This window comes from Dendrobates tinctorius, unplaced genomic scaffold (genome assembly GCF_039654945.1).
Source record: "Dendrobates tinctorius isolate UK_male_01 unplaced genomic scaffold, ASM3965494v1 ptg000269l, whole genome shotgun sequence".
Lineage (NCBI taxonomy): Eukaryota > Metazoa > Chordata > Amphibia > Anura > Dendrobatidae > Dendrobates > Dendrobates tinctorius.
Window position 1 is genome coordinate 455,001 of NW_027361936.1, and position 12,052 is coordinate 467,052.

At 41.0% G+C, this 12,052-nt stretch overlaps 1 long non-coding RNA gene across 1 annotated transcript in view; it reads right to left on the minus strand.

Moving 5' to 3' along the window:
• The window catches only part of LOC141069602 (uncharacterized), a 56,355-nt gene extending 46,902 nt beyond the window's left edge, over window positions 1–9,453 (minus strand). Inside the window, exons 1-3 of the long non-coding RNA XR_012226604.1 lie at window positions 9,118–9,453; window positions 894–1,066; window positions 483–561 (exon numbers count right to left, since the gene is read on the minus strand). This is a non-coding gene — a long non-coding RNA (uncharacterized lncRNA). The remainder of the gene's footprint in view (window positions 1–482; window positions 562–893; window positions 1,067–9,117) is intronic.
• Window positions 9,454–12,052: the final 2,599 nt, after the last annotated feature.

Here is a 12,052-nt window from a genome sequence, read left to right on the forward strand (position 1 = left end):
AACTAGCCTTAGCCATATTTTTGGACTTGTTTAATATATGCCCAAGGCTCTTTCTAGCACCATAGGAAAACTGGATATAAATCTGTCAGGCTGTGCTCTATAGGGTGATCATTTACTTACCCAATATTTCCTTGCATGAATTTGGCTTTCGTTGAGGTATAAACGTATGCACAATTGGACGAGAGTCAGAACATTATTATAATCATGATTTGTAAAATAAAACATGTTGCAGAAATGACGAAACAATAAAGTTATAAAGTTATTTGTATATTATCAGAAATGGATTCACATTTTTGGTTTCTTATTTACAAAATTCGAAACAATTAGATTAGCGGCGCAAGTATATATATATGCTGAATCAGCTGCAAGTATCAACAACCCCTACCACCATGGGGTATTATTGTACAAAAGAATTAAATATAATATGTACTCGCGCTTTGACTCAATCATAGCAAGACATTACTGATAAATTGAAAAAATACCTTATATTAATTTGTTGAAAGGTGTTCGGTATTAGATGAAAGAAGACGTGGCTTTTAGCAAAAAGCCTGCTGTAACCAACTACAAATTAGAAAGAGGGAGAATTATTTAGGAGCTATAAATGGGCACACTCAATAAAAAATAAAAATAAAACAATTTTTTCCTTGTTTTAGATTGCCGTGGTAGTCATGAGATAATATTTAACAACATTTAGCAATGTGTGCCCAACTTAATAAAAACGCGACTAATCCCCAAATCTAGTGGAGAACTAGTGAATTATATCATGCTTGAATAGCGTGAGGATGCACTCCTAGACATAAGTGTCTAGCGCTATATATTAATAGTAGCACCGCTTAGTAGAGTGCTGTTAGTGCTGAGATCATCTAGCGGTATAAGCAGGTGAAGTCCGATACCTTTGAGACAAGAAGCGCCTTGTTCAAATCAGTGCATACGTAGTCCAACTTAGCTTATTAGATGAGCAGTTAGTCCTGGAGCGATGTCCCAGCCGAAGACAGGCTCCCTGGATGGGCTTTGCTGAGGCGGTGACCGCGATAGACGCAGTAAACGCCGGCTGGTGATTTACTTTCTGTATAAATTAAAGTAAAAAAGGAAATTAACTCTTTGCGTATAGCCTGGCTGAGGTTATGTGTACTGTTGCAGCCAATTGTCTTATAGTCTTAATCGATTTAAATGAGATACTAAGCAACTTTGTAAATGATAATTCTTATCAGAAACTATCATACTATTTTGTCAACGCTCATATGTAGATCTTTGTGTTTCTATGCTAAAGCCCCCATCACACACAGCTAGCGAGATCGCTGCTGAGTCACAAGTTTTGTAACGCAACAGCGATCTCACCAGCGAGATCGCTGTGTGTGACAGGTATCAGCGACCGCCCCCCCTGCCGGTTATCACTGATCGTTCTTGAAAGCTCTGGACTTTTTTTTGGGTCATTGGTCTCCCGCTGGCCAGCAAGCATCGCTGTGTGAGGCAGGCGGGAGAGCAACGACCAGCGAGCAGGGGCTGGTAACCAAGGTAAAAAGCGGGTATCTAAGTGCCTTGCGGCACTTAGAAACCCTCTGTGTGCCTTAGTTACCAGCGCGCTGGTGCAGGGAACTGGTAACCAAGGTAAGCAGCGGGTTTCTAAGTGCTGTGGGGTGCTTAGAAACCAACTGTTTACCTTGGTTACCAGCTCCCTGCATCAGCGTGCTGGTAACTAAGGTGCACAGCGACGCGAGCGCTCGTCGTCACTGGTGCTGATCGCTGGTGAAGCTGCCTGTTTGGCAGCTCACAAGCGATCATGTAGTGACACACCAGCGATCCTGACAAGTTCATATCATTGTCGGGATCGCTGGTGCGTCACTATGTGTGACGGGGCCCTTACTTACTACAATCAAATCCAGGTTTTTGTCTGATTAGTAATTAAGTTTTATTTCCTTCTTAAGAGTAGTGTGAACCATTACTAAAAACTTAATCTATACATAATATAATTTAGGTCTATAAGGCTAGTTTCACATTTGCCCCTTTGTGCACAGTGAATCGTTTTTGCCTGCATTTGCATTTTTTATGCGCATGCTTTTTAAACAGTTTCTAGCCATGTTTACTATTAAAACGCATGCATACGCAAACGCAGGTGTACGCATGTCCATGTGCACACCTGCGTTCCCATAGACTGTAATGCATTGTTTTGACACATTCCGTGCATAAGCGTACGTATGCGCTTTTTTACGCCTTTGGACGGACCCAAAAATGAAACAGGTTGTGTCTGGCACGTCTAGACGCACATCTTGAAAAAACACATGTGCACGAAAACGCAGACGAATGCATGCAAACGCAAGACCATGCGTACGCCATGTTAAACATAGGGACGCATGCGCACGATGAGCTGTGCAAAAAAACGCTAATGTGAAACCAGCCTATGTTTGGAGATACATATATCTGTGTAGGCTCTGTAAACTCCATATAGAATTATATTTTTCATTGAGAAATCTGATTAATTTCTAATATATTGAAAAAAAAATATAAACATTAACTGCAAAAAATCTATCTTTTGAAAATTAACTACTGGATGGATGCAGTAGTATAACTTCTATGTCCTAAAGTTTTGCAATATAAAAATAGTATATAATATATTAACCCCTTAGTGACAGAGCCATATTGCAGCTTAATGACTGGGCCAATTTTTACAATTCTGACCACTGTCTCTTTATGAGGCTATATCTCTGGAACGCTTTAACGGATCCCGCTGATTCTGAGAATGTTTTTTCGTAACATATTGTACTTCATGCTAGTGGTAAAATTTCTTTGATATGTCTTTGTGTTTATTTATGAAAAAAACGAAATATGGCAAAAATTTTAAAAATTTTGCAATTTTCAAACTTTAAATTTTTATGCCCTTAAATCAGAGAGATGTGTCACGCAAATTTCTTAGTAAGTAACATTTCCCACATGTCTACTTTACATCAGCACAATTTTGGAAACAATTTTTTTTTTGTTAGGAAGCTATAAGGGTTAAAAGTTGGGCAGCGATTTCTCATTTTTACAACAAAATTTACAAAACCTTTTTTTTAGGGACCACATCGTATTTAAAGTCATTTTGAGGGATGACATGGCAGAAAATACCCAAATGTGACACCATTCTAAAAACTGGACCCCTCAAGGTGCTCAAAACTACATTCAAGAAGTTTATTAACCCTTTTCGTTCTTCACAGGAACTGAAGCAATGTGGAAGGAAAAAATTAACATTTAACTTTTTTTTTGCAAAAAAATTAATTTAGAACAAATTTTTTTTTATTTTCACAAGTGTTAGAAAAGAAAATGAACCAAAAAATTTGTTGTGCAATTTCTCCTGAATACGCCGATACCACATATGAGGGGGTAAACCACATTTTGGGCGCACGGCAGGGATTGGAACGGAAGGAGCGCCGTTTGACTTTTTCAACACAGAATTGGCTGGATTTGAGATCTGACGCCATGTTGCATTTAGAGAGCTTCTGATGTGTCTAAACAGTGGAAACCCCCCACAAGTGACCCCATATTGGAAACTAGACCCCCTAAGGAACTTATCTGGATGTGTGGTGAGCACTTGCAACCCCCAACGGCTTCACAGAAGTTTATAACGTACAGCCGTAAAAATAAAAAATCATTTTTTTTTTCACAAAAATGATCTTTTTTCTCCCAATTTTTTATTTTACCAAGGGTAGCAAGAGGAATTGGACCCCCAAAGTTGTTGTGCAATTTGTCCTGAGTACGCCCATACCCCATATGTAGGAGTAAACCACTCTCTTGGCGCACGGCAGAGCTCAGAAGGGAAGGAGCACCGTTTGACTTTTTCAGTGCAGAATTGGCTGGAATTAAGATTGGATGCCATGTCGCATTTGGAGATGTCCTGATGTGCCTGAACATTGGAAACCCCCACAAGTGACCCCATTTTGGAAACTAGACCCTGTAACGCAGAGCAGTGAAAATAAAAAATAATTTTCTTTTTCTCAAAAATGATCTCTTAGCCCACTATTTTTTATTTTCCTTAGGGTAACAGGAGAAATTGGACCACAAAAGTTGTTGTGCAATTTGTCCCAAGCACGCTGATACCCCATATGTGGGGGGAAACCACTGTTTGGGCGCATGGGAGAGCCAGGAAGGGAAGGAGCGCCATTTTGAATGCAGACTTTGATGGAATGTTCTGGGGGCGTCATGTTGCGTTTGCAAAGCCCCTGAGGTGCCTAAACAGTAGAAACCCCCTACAAGTGACCCCATTTTGGAAACTAGACCCCCTAAGGAGCTTATCTAGATATGTGGTGAGCATGTTGAATGCCCAAGTGCTTCACAGAAGTTTATAAACGCAGAGCCGTGAAAATAAAAAAATCATTTTTTTTCCTCAAAAATGATTTTTTAGCCTGCTATTTTTTATTTTCCCAAGGGTAATAGGAGAAATTGGACCACAAAAGTAGTTGTGCAATTCGTCCTGAGTACGCAGATACCCCATATGCGGGGGGAACAACTGTTTGGGCGCATGGGAGAGCCTGGAAGGAAAGGAGCGCCATTTTGGAATGCAGACTTTGATGGAATGTTCTGGGGGCGTCATGTTGCGTTTGCAGAGCCCCTGATGTGCGTAAACAGTAGAAATCCCCCACAAGTGACTCCATTTTGGAAACTAGACCCCCCAAGGAGCTTATCTAGATGTGTGGTGAGCACTTTGAACCCCCAAGTGCTTCACAGAAGTTTATAAACGCAGAGCCGTGAAAATAAAAAATCATTCCAAGGCTAGTTTCACACTAGCGTATGGGCGAGGTGCAGAGGGCTGCATATTCTCTATGCAGCTCCGCCCACAGCTGCACCTCCTCCCGTAAGCTCCGCCTACTTTGGCATGCGTACCCTATCTTTTGCATTAGGTATGCAGGTTGTGCCGATGTATGCGGATGCCTCCGCATGCGTCATTTTGACGGTGCGGTGACCCGCGTCGAACGCAACATGTTGCATTTTGGTGTGGTCACCGCACCGTCAAAACGACACATGCAGAGGCATCTGCATACATCGGCACGGCCTGCATACCCAATGCAAAAGATAGGGCACGCATGCTGAGGTAGACGGAGCTGACGGGAGGAGCTGCGGCCGTGGACGGAGCTGCACAGAGGAAGTCTGCAGCCCTCCGCACCTCGGGCATACGCTAGTGTGAAACTAGCCTTACCCTAACCCTAATTCTAAGGGTCTGTGCACACGTTGCGGATTCTGCTGCTTATCCGCAGTGGATTTGGCCCTGCGGATCCGCAGCAGTTTCTGTTGCGTTGTACAGTACCTTCATTTTCTATGGAAAATGAAAAATGCAATGCACACGCTGCAGATTTTTCTGTGCAGATTTGCTGTGGCTTGAAATCCGCCACATGTCACTTCTTCATGTAGAATTCGCAGCGGTTTGACACCTGCTCCATTACAGGTGTCAAACCGCAGGGGAAAAATGCAGGCTAATCTGTAATCCACAGGTAAAATGCAGGTTATTTGACCTGCGGATTTACCTGCGGATTTAGCCAAATCTACGTGGAAAAATTAGCAGCAGAATCCGCAGTGTGTGCACACACCCTTACCCTAAGGGTGTGTGCACACGCTGCGTAATGCTCTGCAGATTTTTCCCCGCAGATTTGAGAAAAACCACAGGTAAATCCGCAGGTCAAAAGACCTGCGGATTATCTGCAGTTTTTCTGCGGGTTTCCCCTGCGGTTTGACACCCTGTCATTGAGCAGGTGCCAAACCGCAGCAGAATCCGTACAAAGAATTGACATGCTGCGGATTTGAAACCGCAGAAAATCAATGCAGAAAAATCCACAGCATGTGCACTGCGGATTTCATTTTAGATAGATTAGAATGGTACTGTACACCGCAGGAGAAACTGCTGCGGATCTGCAGGACAAAATCTGCTGCGGATCCGCAACAGAATCCGCAGTGTGTGCACACACTCTAATTCTAACCCTAACCCTAGCCCCAACCCTAGCCCTAGCCCTAACCCTAATTTTAACCCTAACCCTAATGAAAAATTTGAAAAAAAAAATATTATGTATTAGTGTGTGTCTGTGTGTGTGTGTGTGTGCGTTTTTTACTTTTTTTAATTTTGATCACTGTGATACTTTATCACAGTGATCAAAATAAATGTATGGAATCTGCCGTTTGGCAGATTCCAGGCGGGCGCAATGCGCATGAGCCGCCCGCCATTTTCCAAGATGGCGGCGCCCATCGGAGTCCAGAACCACCGGAGGGGACCCAGGACCATCGGTGAATATAAGGGGGGGATCGGGGACCCTATTTCTCTCTCCTCTGATGTGCGATCACATCAGAGGAGAGAGAAATTTAATTGAAAATCGTGGCTTTTTTTTTTTTTGCGGTCACCGTTAGGGTTAATAACGGCGATCACAAAAACGGGGTCGGTAAAATCCGACCCGATTCATGTTCTCTGGGGTATTGGCTACCCCTGGCAGCCGAGACCCCGGAGAAAATCCGACACTGGGGGGCGCTATTCACTTAAATCACAGCGCCGTTAATTAAGGGCGCTGTGGTTTATGTACCCTTAAAGACCACCATTAAAAGGCGTATCGGCGGTCGTTAAGGGGTTAATTCAATTGTATTATCACAAGTGTAGCCATGATATTATAGATGTGCATACCTTAAAATGACTAAGATTAATAGACTGTTTACATAAGATTAGGAAAAAGAGTAGTAAAATCTTGTTGTCACATATAAATTTAGGCTAAGATTAAATAGGCCTAATTCTGTTGCAGATTCACCTGTCAGTTGTCTATACAAGATGAGCCAGTTGTTTGAAGTGAATCACAAAATGATCTCAAGTGAGCAGAGATGAAGTTCTCAATTGCAGTTTGCAATGAAGCAACTGACCTCTTATACAAAGGTTCAGGTCTTTTCCTACAGAAACAGATGGATAATAGCATAATACTGAAATCATGCTCTACATAATATGAAACCAGTGATTGCAGACCTGATTGCTTGCCATATGTTTGAGAAGACTTTGAAGTAAGACTAAAACAACATGTAATTCCTTAAAAAATATCAAATGGAAGTTTTGTTAAAGACAGTGCACTACAAATTTCCTTCTACGCCTTAAGATTGAATCATCTTTACTACAATATGATTTTAATGTTCAGACATTAAGAAAGATAGGCGTTCCATCAAGGCTACCTTATTTGAATAATCTCAACTCTGTATAAGATTTTACAGTCTTTCTTAGAATGCTTTATTTACACTAACAAACCAAGTCCAAGGGGCAATCCAAAATTGAAATTCAGCTTGACGCTTTTTTTTGTGGATTACAACATTTTTCAGAGAATCCGAAAACAGGAGAAAATTATTTTCGTCAGTCATTAGGATTTTCTGACCGATCCTAAAATGTTGTCTCGGATGGAGCAATAGCGGGAGCCTTCTTCATTTAAATGTTATTAGAGATGAGCATATTGATTTGCTGTGAATCAAATTTGTGTAAAATTTTAGGAAATTCACTGGATCCAGGGAATTCGATCAAGTTGCAATGCAATGTGTGCAATTTTTACAAATTGCCCTACTATCGTGTTACACAAAGCCGTGTGGGAGGTATTGCTTCTCAGCTCAAATCAATAAAACAAAGCTGCAATACTAAACACAACCTATAGATAATGTCCCATGCTGAAATCCATTGCTGTCCTATCTGCATACTCTCTTTTGCTTCCTCCCCTGCCCAGGAGCTGTGGTATGATCAGACCATGTTCCTGCACGGTCAGACACAGCCATTACACAGCACACAGCAGGGGCACATGTATAAGGTTATCTCAGCACTGGACGATGTGAGTAAACGGTCACAGGAGTGCCAGGAATAAGAGAAGAGAGCAGTAGTTTCTTTAGCCCACAACGCGTTTTGACGGGAGACTATCTTCATCAGGTGGCAACTGCCCAAATGGTTAAAAAAAAAGCTGCCAAAGCCCATAGAGCCATACACTGCACTTTCGTACAGTATACTTCCAGTTTTACACATTTACTATATACATGTTCGATTGCTTTTATAGGCGCATATCTTTGTAATACAGTAGCATTATGGAACTATTGGAGCCGTTCATATTTGGAACTGAATACATCAACTGTACATAATGGATTTACAGTGCAAAACCTTTTTTTTGTATTAAGCAATATAATTAATTTTGATTAACAGTAAAGATTAGTGATGCAACATAAGAATTATGCTCTAGTATATAAATGTTATACCATTCAGTTTTTCCCCTTGATCTAAGACTTTGAGCTCCTCGTGACAAATGTGCTGCTGCACCATGTATTAAATTGGTAGGTGATATGCATTACAGATAGTGTTCCTTCTCTCTGTTATCCAAAGAGCAGTTTTTTTTTTGTTAGTATTTCAATATATTCATGAATTTTCTCATTTGTTATTTTATGCAAACCATAAGAGACATTTTCACGGTGAAGATTGCCTCTTTATTTTATTTTGAAATATTTGTGTATTTATTTCATTAAATGAGATAATGCTTTTTCTTATTAACATAATTTCCAGTACATTAAACATATTTCTCCGCAGTCAGAAGAGAGGAATCAAATTAAATGACAGTTAAATCACTTCCAGCAATTTCAACTGTTAAAAGAAATAACTGACTCTTTAGTGAGAACATGATGTGCTGTAAACGGAAATAAAATGGTAAGGAAAGGTGGAGAAGCAAGAAGACGAAAATTATGAGTGACTTGTAGCCACAAGCGCCCCAAGACATGGTAAACGGTCTAGAGACTGTGGTTGAAAATGATCAAGAGCATCTTGCCAGCACTGCTATTACATTTTATGGTATTGATGATCAGGCAGTTGCCAGTAGATATTATTATACTAAGTAATCATGTGATATATAATAAATGGGCAACATAAAAAAACAGAAACATGAAATGCATTGCCTATAGTAGTATGCAAAGAGCTATGGTAAGATACCAGTTAGGATGCTTTTATACTTTGTAGTAATGTACATCAAGTTTACCCAAGGCAAATGTTGCATCACTCTAATAGTGTTATTGAAACTCTATTCACACTTTGCATCTACATGATCTTTTAGCCTGCCCCACTGGACACAGTTGTACCCATTATTTTTTATTTTGCCTTACTGTTAAGCTCACCAGGCAAAGTGACTCCTCAAAGCACAAGCTCCGGGTGGGCACTTGGGCCATGGTTGCTGGTGCAGCAGCCAGAGGAGGCACATGACAAACTGGTAGAAGAGGTACTGGAGACCACAGACAGGAGTTTGGGAACCAGTAGATGAGCTTCTGGAGATGGCAGAAGGTAGGAGAGGTACAGGAGACCACAGGTGGACAGGAGACCAGGATCAGGTAGCAGATATCCTGGAGACCAAAGAAGGTATCAGAGATCCTGGAGACAGCAGGCGGGTAGGAGACTGGAAACAGGTAGCAGAGGTCCTGCAGACTGCAGGCACGCAAGACTCCACAGCAATTAGATGTCTTAATACCAAGACACTGGTGTGTGTCTTGTAAGCTTTATAAAGGCCCAGGTAAATAATCACATGGCGTCACACCAGGACATCTGCAAAGCCTGATGTGGAGCACAATAGAGATCAGCGGACCGGAGAGAGAGGAACAAAGCCGGATCTAGACAAGTGCATAATATTTACATTTCCTTATTGTTTTAAAGTCACAGTGTTGGCGTTAAAACTGATTGTTAAAAGCTTCCATTGGTTTCTAGATCTGTAAAAGCAGCAGCGACAAACACTTAGAGTACTGTGTTCAGATTTGTGCTTCAGTTTATAAGATGAACAGAGCTGAACTAGAACAGGCTCAGAGAACTGCCCCCAAGTTTAATTTGGGAATGGGTGAACTACAGAACAAAGACAGGTTATCAAACTTGAGGTCATTTAGTTTGTAAAAACAAAGGTTTAGGGACGATCTTATTACAATGCCAAATGTATGAGGGGAGAGTACCAATATGTTTCTAATGATCTTCTTACACTTAGGCCTGAAATTATGACAAAGTTGCATCCTCTAAGAAAAGGTTCAATCATCACACATTGCAATTCTTTACTGTTTGACATTATTGACCTTAGCCACATTTGATGTAATGGTTGATTCACTATAAAAATTAAAGCAGGATCTGGATGCATTTCTTGAAAAATATTATATTGCAGGTTATTATGAGACATTGATCCAGGTAACTAATCTGCTTGCCTTATGTGGATTCAAGAAAGAACTTTTCCCCTAATATGGAGCTATTGGCCTCTGATTCATGAGGTTTTTGACTTCTTCTAAATTAACAAGTTAGGCTATAGGTTGAGCTTGATTTATTTAAGTCTACTTTTGACCTTAAAAACTGCATTTATGCAACTATGACAGAGGGAAAACTGATGATAGATCCATGGCACGATTTTTGCATAATTGTTTTTATGCTGTGGGTTTGGGATGCAATTCTATGTCACACCTGTCATGATCCAGACCGGGTTTTGATTCCTGTCTTTCCATGTTCCCAGTCTCGTCATTTCAGGGGCTAACTTTTCTCAGCCTGAGTCTGGTCTCAGGTTTGCTATTTAGCTCCGCTGCATCCTGCAGGAGGTGTCAGCTGTAGTTCTGCCTTCAGCATGTGTATCTGACTCTGGTATATCCTGATTAGTCCTGCTGTGATCCTTGACTTGCCCCATGTCTGCTTATTCCTGCTATCTGTTCTGACTCAGTGTTTCCCTGTAAGTTTGTTATGGGGAAATTCTCTGTTCACTAAACCCAAGAAATGTTTGTTTTGTGTCCAGGAACTTTCCTTTTTGAGGATCATCCTTTCTGCCAATGGGTTTCGGATGGAAAGGTACAGGCCATTGTTGATTGGCTTTCACCAATTATTATCGAAAATTTATCAAGGGGTTTTCTCAGGTGGTCAAGCCACTCACCAATCTCACTCACAAGGGGGCTGATCTCAAAGTCTGGTAACCCTTGTCGGTTGATGCATTTACTACTTTAAAGAAGTGCTTTATGTATGCTCCTGTATTGGTTCAGCCCGATCCATCACAACCATTGTTGACTCCCTGGTTTTGACTTGGCTTGCATTCAGACCTGCTTCTGTCTTTTGTCTTTATCTTATCCACTTCCAACCTTTGCTGACCCTCTGGCTTGTTTCTGACCATGTGTACTGCTGTGACCTCTGGTACTTCTGCTTCTGGCTGTTTCTGACTCGGCTTGTCTGACCACTCTTTCGCCACCTGGTGGCGCTTGTGCTGCTGCTCAGTGTTGCTACACTGTGTGTGCAACCGATCTTCCTTCACAGCACCCCCTGGTGGAGGTTGTGCTATACTGCACTGCAGTAGCAGAAATTATCATTTATATTTTCTATAATATAATTTTTGTAAGGAATGAGTCATCACATGAACTGTGTGACCGTACTAACAGGGAAAAAGAAAGAGTAGACATATGAAGCCATCTGGCAATGAACTCTACTGCTACAACTGCTCATAGGTTCAAATTAGTTTTCCATTTTTCAGATTTTATTTTATTGGAAAGTACAGCATTGTGAGAAAATGAGGGAACCTGAGATATCTCAAAATATATATTAGAAACAAGAAGAATGTCTGATATTTGAATTAATTGGCTTAACCAAATTTTCTCAAAAAAATATAATTTGCGAAAGTGAGATAGGGATGGAGGTAGAGGGAAGGTGTGAGGAAGAGAGAAGAAGTGAGAGAAGAAAAAAAGATTGAGGGTTTTAGGGAGTATTCGGAGGGAGAGACAGAAAAACAGAGAGAAGGAGAGAGAGGGAGAGAAAGATAGAAATAACTAGAAAATGAGGCAGGAAATGAGAGGGAAAAGTAGGGGAGATAGGAAGGGAGAGGGAGACATAGAAAGAAAGAAAAACGGAGGGTGATGGAGAGAAATAGAGAAAGAGAATGAAAACTGACCCTCCTATTCAAAACTGTAATTCCAGTGCACAACTGTGCACCAATGGGAATGTTGATCTCTGACCATCAATGTGCAAGGTATTAACCCCTTAGTGACCTGGCAATTTTTTAAAAAATCGACCAGTGTCAATTTATGCAGTAATAACTGTGGAGCACTTCAATATATC